Source organism: Pinus tabuliformis, chromosome 2_2 (genome assembly GCF_031772625.1).
Source record: "Pinus tabuliformis cultivar Carrire ecotype Pingquan chromosome 2_2, CPIR1, whole genome shotgun sequence".
NCBI lineage: Eukaryota > Viridiplantae > Streptophyta > Pinopsida > Pinales > Pinaceae > Pinus > Pinus tabuliformis.
This window is the reverse complement of record NC_142300.1, coordinates 308,133,902-308,144,088: the sequence shown is the minus strand read 5'-3', so window position 1 is coordinate 308,144,088 and position 10,187 is coordinate 308,133,902. Positions and strand designations below refer to the sequence as shown.

Sequence of the window (10,187 nt, the reverse complement as noted above, 5' to 3'; positions counted from 1 at the left end):
TGTACATTGTTAAGTTTATAACAATTTTTAAAGTATCAATTCTAGTTTTATTTTTACATGGAGTTGAGGAATTGTGAGGACGGTTAAAAATGATGGGAATCTAGGCGAAAAATTTCAAAAAATCATGTACACACAGTGTTTGAATCATGTTTTTGATGGAGGAAATGAATTCAGCACCACCAAAAACATCAAAACATCAAGAGTACCTAAAATTAAGAATTTTGAAAGCTTTTACTTGGATTTACAAAAATCTTTACTGAAACTTTTCAAAATATGACCTTAATTTCCATAACTTTAAAGGCAAAAAAGCATAATGGTTAGACTAGGCATTTTATATAATACTTTTTTTTTTTTAAATTCATATTTTTTTTATAACAAATGGTTTTCCATAGTTAAATTTGCTTTAATATTTTTTTAGTTATTATTTTACTTTTATATAAATTTATCTTATATCTCTTTTAAGTTTATTTTTATATGGTTCACTAAAAACTCATTAGTTATTAAAATAAATATACAAAAATAAAAATAAAAATTGTAGTTTGTTTTAAAGTGGCTAATAATGTGTCATATCTTTCCCTTTAAAGGTATACATTTTAATGATCAAGATTCACTCTTCGTATAAGTTTTTAATAAATATCTCAACCCACCCCACTTTGATAATGACTACTAAAATTATTATCATCAAACAACCTAGTATTAAATTTATCATAATATCTCAACCCACCTCACTCTTAAAACTCTCATCATCAAACAACCTCATATCAACCCACCCCACTTTGATAATGACTACTAAAATTATTATCATCAAACAACCTAGTATTAAATTTATCATAATATCTCCACCCACCTCACTCTTAAAACTCTCATTATCAAACAACCTCATATCAACCCACCCCACTTTGATAATGACTATTAAAAAGCACATCATCAAACAAATATAATTTTAAGTAAATAAAAAGCACATCATCAAACAAATATAATTTTAAGTAAATAAAAAAATACTGATGATAAACTAGAATAACTTAATATCTCCACCCACCCCATTTTGATAATAACTATTAAAACCCACATCATAAAAAAAACCTAAAAAAATAAAAAAAAATATAAATAATAAACTATAATAACTCAAATTTAAAAAAAGAAAGTGTGATGTTGTTTGCTTGAGTTTGAAGTCTGTCTACTCAATCTAAATAAAACTTTTCTTAAAACTTCATATAAATTTTTTTATAATATATTTCCATATCTCTACTTTAATATTCTCCCTAAATGCCATTCTTCCTATATATCTATGTATATCTCGGAGTTAGCCTGCACAGGTGTGGTGTTGTTTGGGTGCGTTTGAAATCTGTGTCTACCCGATCAAACTGAACAGTGCCTGGATTTTCATTCTTTGCTCATGGTTTTCCTTTCTCATCGTGGTCGCCCGTTTGAACGGAAAGGAGGCGGAGGGGCAGCGCATCCATGCCAATATTATGGACGGGATCATAAACATCTCGATTGACGTACACTATGTCCAGCTTCTGTCCAATTTTTTCATTTTCTCAGTTCTGTGTTATGGATAATTTGAATAATGGGAAAATGAATTGAAGAGAACTCGACACAGTGGAAGCTAAGGGTTTACGGTAAGTGAGAGATGTTGAGATTGTTTGAGATCCCTACTAATAATGGGTATGAGCTCTTACTCCACCTCCTTTTTGTTCAAACAGGCGAGTACGATAAAAATAGATAATGGAACGCTCTGTGAACGAATCGGTATTCGTTGCGTTTGCGTCTGGTGTTTCGGAGCCTTTTGAACAGATAACTTATTCGGTAACATAATTTGTGTAGCTAATTGATATTATTAATGGGTATGATTGTTTCTTTATAAAAAATAATGGGAATGATTGTTTCTTTATCAAAATTGTTGGTGTGATTGCAGAATCGAGACTGGAAAGTTGTGGTTTCGAAGGGCTCCTTTGTCAGGAAAGATTAGGTGTTCGGCAAACCGATATGATTTAAACTTTTCCAGACACGTTTAGGGAGTACCGCCACTGAACCCAAACGATGGACGATGAAGATAGAGCAGCGGCCTGTATCATTGTATGCCTTGGATAAGCTCAGTTCTTATGGTTCTGTACAGTTTATTTTAATCAAAATGTTATCACAAATAAGGGAAGTTGGATTCGCATGTCGTTTGGTTTGGATCATAGTTACCAAATTCGGCCGAACCGGGCTGAAGAATTCGAAAATTCGGCAATTCGGTCCGATTCGGGCATTAATACCCTAAAATTAGGTTAGGACGCATCACAGTCTCTCAAAATTATTTTTTTAATTTTCTTCGATTTGTGTTGTTCAAGAAGTCGTCCTCCATTTTTTGTGCATTTTTTGTGCATTAGTTTCGTCATGCAGTTGTAGATATTGAACGGCTGAACGTAATTCTCCATTAATAGAGATGTTTAAGAATATTCAGCCACTAAAACTTAATTCTCCCTGGTGGTCGATGGATCCAGTTAGACAATACTGAAGATAGAAGGGACAAGGATGTTACTGACGGTTTGTTTTGCAATACAGGTGTGATTAATGATTATAAATTTATAGTTGCACTTCTATTGTGATTAATGATTATAAATTTATAGTTGCACTTCTATCAAAGTTAATTTTGATGTGTTATTAATTTTTTTGATGTGTTAGTAACTGTGACGTGTTATTAATTTTTACATCGCTTGTTAAATGTTTCTTATTTTTTATATTAAAAATAAAAATTTTCTCTAAAAATAGATATAAAAACTAAATAAATAATTGTCATATTAAATTTTTATTTTTATAATAAAATAATTTTTTTGTCTTTTTAAATTTAAATTTCTTACTTTTATAATAAAATATATTTTTACCTATTGTTTTAAATTTTAATCTTTTTCATATAACATTTTGACCAGTGAATAATGAAATTGGAATTATTTATTCATAATAAAATTGGTTGTAATTTAGTTTTTTGCTTTTAAAAAATTTGTAAGGAAAATCTAATATAAGGTTTCTAATTAGTAAAACAAGATAATTCTAATTTAATGATTTATATATATATTTTTTCCAGTTGGTAATTAGGAAATTGTCTAAATATTTATCATTAAAAATTACAACATTAGTTACTATCTTTTGGTTGACCAAGAGGAGTTGTTTCTACTAATTTCGATATCTCATTCACTTCCATTTGAACAATTAGGAAAACTGCAAGAATTCTAATTTGATGATTTTTGATAGTTGTAATTTGATGATTTTTTATCTATATTTTATTTTAGTAATTAGGAAATTGCCTAAATATTTATCATTAAAAAACTACAACATCAGTTACTATCTTTTGATTGACCAACTGACAATTTTAAGGGTTCCTTTTTTTAATGTTAAAAAGTTTGTTCTCCTCATTGTATCTTATTCACTTCCATTGAAGAGGAGTTGTTTCTACTAATTTCAATATTAGATTCACTTTCATTGAAGAGGAATTGTTTCTACTAATTTCAATGTCTAATTTTATTTGCCACTTCTATAATATAATTCAAAAGAAGTTCACTTCCATTGAAGAGGACTCGTGTCTACTAATCTCAATATCTAATTTTATTTGCAATTTCTATAATTTTAATTTAAATTATTAAAAATTTAAGAAAAAATATTATTAATAATAGTTTAAGTATTCATATTCATATTCGAATTCGAACTTGGTAGCTATAGTTTAAATACCCTTTATTCAGAGTGAAAGAAATTGTAGAATTTTAGAGATTCAAAGTATCGAATCAAATTAGTATTCATATTCGAAATCAAACTTTGTAGCTATGGTTTAGATACCCTTTATTCAAAATGAAGGAAACTGTAGATTAAAATTATTGAGGGTTTATAACTTAAATATTAAAATTTTTGTAATGTTAGAATGCATTTTTGCTGGGAAATTTTTAAAACTTCATCTTTGCCCTCCTCGTGTTTAGACTTCATCTTTAGATTTTGAATGAAGGAAAAATTGATCATGGTTAAGTACAGCTTGGAATTTCTTCTTTAGCTTGGCTAAGAAATAAAAAGTTAAAAAAAAAAATCATGATGGTTGGTTAAAGCTTAGACTTTTTCTAATAAATAGTAAATGTTTGTTGTAAACATTTTTGTTCAATATGTTCATTATTTTGTTTAAATATTTAGGTTAAATCTGTTTCATGTATTTCATTTAATTTTTGTATATTAATTTTTTTTTATATACATAAATTTCTCGAAATATAAAGATATTTAGTTGCCATTCTAATATCTTTAATTATAATTTTTTATGCAAATCAATTGGTTATTAATAAAATTATCAAAAAAATATTATAACTACAACCACATTAATAAATATGGTTGATATTAATAACATGCACAATTACATTAATAAATAAGATTTATATCAATAACATGCATAACCACATTAATAAATGTGATTGAAATACCTCCACAAAAATTAATAATATTAATTTAAAATTGCTATTGATAAATATATAATAATAATAATAATAATAATAATATAAAATAATTACTAATATTATATTATAATTTTGATAATAATGATCCAACAATAATAATAATAATAATATTAACTTAAATATTAACTAATTATACTAATAATATTAATTAGTTAATCACAATAATAATATTTAATGCTATACATTTAATATTATTATTTGATATTGATAAATATATAACAACACTAATGTAAATAATATAAAAGTATTTATTATATATTAAAATATTATTATTTTTATTATTAAAAAATAACTAATATTGATTTAATTAATAATAATAATAATAATAATTAAAATACAAATATTAATAATGAATAAAAATAAAAAAATATTATAATAATAATAAATCTAAGAGATTCATATTATAAACCGTGGGGATTAATATTAATAATAGTAATAACAAATAATAATAAATTCAAAAAATTAATATTAGAAGTAGATGTACCATTGAAAAAGTCCCCTAAATCCATATTAATAATAATAATAATAATAATAATAAATGTGATTATTGAATTTAGGCTTCTGTGATCCATAACAAGTTTATTGAGAAGGGTTTCGGCCAAAATCATGTCATCATTCATTTGTCTAGGCTTTTTGAACCAACAAGTGTAGTTCATCGTGAGGATCATCATTCATTTGTCGAGGCTTTTTGAACCAACAAGTGTGGTCATCGTGCCATCATGATGAACCACAATTATTGGTGAAACGAGTGGACAAATGAATGATGATGTGATTTTTGTAAAAAAATGTGATTTCTAATATTATTCTAACATTCTATAATAATTATAATAGTAATAAATAAGAGCAATAATTCATTTGTAATAAAAATAGTTAATATTTATTATTATTAATTAAACATTCTATAATAATAATAATAATAAATAAGAGCAATAATTAATTTATAATAAATAATAAAAATAGTTAATATTAATTATTATTAACAAAAATAATTAATAATAATAATAATAAATTAAAGAGATTAATATTATAAACCCAAAGATTAATATTATAAACTCAAGGGATTGAAAGTCTAAGGGATTAATCTTTTAAACCGAAGAGATTAAGAAACCCAAGACATTAATATTATAAACATTGAGGATTAAAAACCCAAGGGACTAATATCATAAACAAATAGAGAATTGGAAGGGTCTACTAAAGCCACATATATTAATATTATTCATAAACCTAGGGGATTCATATTATAAAATCAATGGATTAATAAACTTATTGGATTCGGAATATTATAAACCCGATGGATTAACATCATAAATCTCTCGATTAACATTATAAATCCTTGAGAACCTAAGGGATTTATAAACCCAAAGTATTATAAACCCTAGAGATTATATTGTTAGTAAAGGGATCAATATTATAAATCACTTGGATTGATACTATAAACCCAAAACATGAATCTTACAAACCCAAGGGATTATTCATATTAAAAAATCTAACAGATTAGAAACTAATGCAAATAATATTAAAAGCTAGGGATTAATAAATCCAAGGGACTAATATTACAAACTAAAAGGGTTGATAAATCCATGGGATTATCAATATTATAAACCCAAAGGATTGATATTATAAGCCCTAGGGATTATAAAAAGAAATCATCAATAAACTCAATTAATTAATCTTAATAACAATAAGAAATAGAAATCTAAGAGATTAATATTATACACCAAATGAATTGACAAACCCAACATATTATTAGTAAGATGTCTCTCTGAAAAAAACTCATGCATCATTGGATGGAATGTTAGACAATTCAAGATTTTTAGACCATGAGTTTAATAGTTATGAAAAAACTAACCGTTAAAGTTTCTTCTTGCTAAATTTGTTTTAATAGCTTAACGGTTTTTCCGATGATTACTCCATGAAAACATTTCTCTTGTAGATATTTTGAGTGTTACCTACAAAATATCATTTTGGGAGATCGACCTTTCTAGGAAAGGAACCATCTTTACTACAGGGAAAGTTCTTGCATGTTGTTTCAAAGACTCATATTCATTTCTGTGCGGGAGAGACGACTCGCCGATTCTAACATTTCCGACTGCTTCGGGTTGTGATGCGACACGATTGGTTCTCTGTTATTCGTTGCGCCCCTTTTTTTTCCTTCTTTATGGTTGAGGGTGTCCGTCCTACCCTACCTTCAACACTATGCTCTGTTATGAGATCTCTAAGTGACTATGTGCTATTTCCCTATTGTGGTCTCAGGTTCAAATCTTGAGGTTGTGATTTCTTTCAACCATATACGCGGGTTTCAGGTTCAAATCTTGAGGTTGTGATTTCTTGTAACTATATACGTGGGTGCCATGAAACACATAAGTAAGGTACAAGTTAGAGAAGGGGTGGTTTTATATGGCGCTTCTGATAAAAAAGGAATTTGAATGCGCACACATAATTTGGAGGCTTGCTCCATACAACAGGAAGTTCTTCCTTCACATTCATAAAGTGAATTAGGATTGAACAGTTTGGAGAACAATTTTTTCTTAATGCAAATTCACTGTAAATATCAGTTTTATTTGATGATTTTTATTATTGGTTATACTATGATGAAAGCTAAATTCTATTGGATTTTTTTTCCTCTTAATTGTTATGTTAGTAATATTTCAAGATTCTTATTTTTGGTATTAATTTGATTAAGTGTAAGTATATTGGAATTTTTTTGGGTGGTTGTTGTTAGGGAATCCAGAAACTGCCCTCTGTAATAACAATGATGTAATAACAATCATTACAACTAAAAATATACTTACTTTTAGAATTGGGATGAAAACTTCAAGGTATATTCGCCGAGTTTGAAGAATGATTGAATCTAGCGCTTAGTGGTTCGAGCCGTGTGATGAGAGATGCTCGGAGTCGCCTTTCCATTTGTGTAACCAATGATCTAGCCACTGAATTCAACACCTACAGTGTTATTTGGAACGCTCAAAATAGTAAGCTTGTTTGGTGAAAAAAAACTATATGATACATAATTACTGGGAAGATAAATAAGGATATCGAGTGCCTCCACCAGAATGTCAAATAAATGCTTGTGAGACATTTACTTTGTTTTTTATAATGCTTACATGTGAGCCGTTTTCTCATGGCTAATAGGGAGGTTTGTACTCGCCCAGTTTTATTTTTTTTATATGAATAAAAATATTTACTACTTTTATTTTTATATATGAGATATGTTTTATTTTTATATATGAGATATGTTTAATTTCTATTGTGATTGACCTATCGAATCATATTTATTGTGAATGACATGATCGACATGCAAGGGATAGTTTAATGATTTATCATATTATATTATAAAAATTTAGTCATGGTGAATAACAACTTTGCAATGTATTCGACCTAATAGTACAAGGTCTCTTTTTTTTTTTTTTTTCAAAAGGTGGAAAAACCTATCAAACTCAGTTTGTCAAACCAACAGTGAGGACAGCCATCTCTGGCTGCTATCCCCAAATGTCAGTTGACACATCACTGTTATCAAGGAAAACCACGCCACCTGAAATAACCCGCTGGTGGTCCGTAAGGGAGCAGGCTTGCCAGATGCCTCTGGGTCTTGGGCCGTTAACCTGTTTCCTTACGTCCGAGGAAGACGAGCTCTTAGCCAAGCAGAAGCAGTTTTAGGGCATACTCCAGGCCCATAGTACAAGGTCATTGAAAGTTAATCGTGGTTTCTTTTTATTTATTTTTTTATTATATAGAAATTTAATTTCTTATTTTTGTAATAAAATTATAATAATATTTTTTTATTAATTAAATATTTTAATTATTGATATACAATAATAAAATAACAATGGTTATTAATATATCTAAAAACTTACAATCTAAATAATATATATATATATATATATATATTACATTCCACGTAAAATGAATTTAAAAAATAGATTTACATATTTTGTTTTTTTTTTTTGACTCATTTGTATTATGGAAATAAATATACTGCTACATATGGTTCAATCAAGAAGTATTAATATTTTTCTATGATCAAACTAGAATTCAACCTTTTTACTAGATGATCGCTATCTAGACTATATAAGTTGGCGGGTGGCATTGGCCTCCAATTGAGACTTGTCGGTATGAAATCATGTGGTGTGATGTGGTATCTTTGGCCTTCAATCGAGACTTGTCAGTATGAAATCATGTGGTGTGATGTGGTTGTTTCAACACTCCACATTGAATTAGCCATTGAACAATGTTGAGATGTCACACAACGTTATGCGTTTCCACTTTACATAACCTCACACGCATATATGTATAAATCTCGAATAATACCTTAATATCCTCACACTCATGTGAGATGATGGATTCTTGGTCCTAAGGAGTATCTTAACATCTGTGTGAGAGAGAAATTGTGATATAAATGAAGAAATTGTGATGGTAAAAGGTTTAATGTGCGTGTTTAGATATGCTGACATTCACCAATCACACTTTTCATTCATACTTTTTAACAGTTAAATGCAAATAGAAGATCACTATAATTCTCTACATCAATGCCTATCAAAGAAACTAGCTACGAAAATGGATCTTGAACTTTAATCTATTTAATAAGATTAAACACCAAAGAAAAATACATGGAAGAAAAAACCCAATGGAAACTGAATGCAAACACACATTAACACAAAATGATTTTATGTGGTAAATGATAAAAATGGCAATGTTCGTATTAAAATAAAACCCACTGGTCAGCTCTACGAAAGAGAGTCTGAACCAGGAGAGTCTAGCTCTGCAGAACGCTCTACATTGTTCATCAACATTACACATTAAATAGAATACATGGTTTTAGGGAAGTTAGAACAACATCCTAAGAAATAGAAACTAATTCCTATCTTGAGGCTATGTAAACCAACTCTATCTATTCTAGAATATTCTCCATTATCTTCAACACTCCCCCTTAATGGAGAATGGGTTCACATATATGCCTAACATCTCCCTAAACATTTGAAATTTTACTTTTCCAAGGGGCTTAGTGAAAATGTCCGCAACATTATCACATGTATTACAATATTCCAGATGAATTTCTTTAGATTGCACTTTCTCCCTAACAAAATGGAATTGAGTATCAATATGTTTAGTGTTTTTGTGAAACACCGGATTGTTGGCCAGCTTGATTGAACTTTGATTGTCGCATCTAATTGTTGTTGCGACTGTCTATTCTTCCCCAACATCCTGGAGAAGTCTTCGCAACCAAACCGCCTCGCACGTTGCTGCACACATGGCTTGATACTCTGCTTCTGCTAAGGACAAGGAGACTGTGTTCTGCTTCTTGCTGCTCCAAGTGATCACTTCGGATCCAAGACTGAGTGCATAACCTGTTATAGATTTGCGATCATCTACATTTCCTGCCCAATCTAAATCTGCAAATCCTGCCAGTCTAACATCAGAAGAGTCAATGTAAATAATTCCATAATCTACAATACCTTGTAGATACCTCAAAACATTCTTCGTTGCATTCCAGTGGCTTTCAAGTGGCTTAGACATAAATTGGTTTAACACGTTGACTGCATAAGCCAAATTAGGTCTAGTGGTGGTTAGGTAGATTAAACTCCCAACCAGCTGTCTGTAAAGTGTTGCATCCGCCGCTTTTGAGCCATCCTCACACTGCAATTTGATGTTCTACTACAATGGTACTGGTGCCAGCTTACACTGATCAATTCTAAACTTTTCTAACAGGCCTTTGAC

General features: G+C 29.1%; 1 long non-coding RNA gene across 1 annotated transcript; it reads left to right on the top strand.

Moving 5' to 3' along the window:
• Positions 1–1,254: 1,254 nt before the first annotated feature.
• On the top strand, positions 1,255–2,549 carry LOC149192519 (uncharacterized). The gene is made up of 3 exons (XR_016254889.1): positions 1,255–1,622; positions 1,707–1,809; positions 1,919–2,549. It is a non-coding gene; the product is annotated as an uncharacterized LOC149192519 (long non-coding RNA).
• The last annotated feature ends 7,638 nt before the right edge of the window (positions 2,550–10,187 follow it).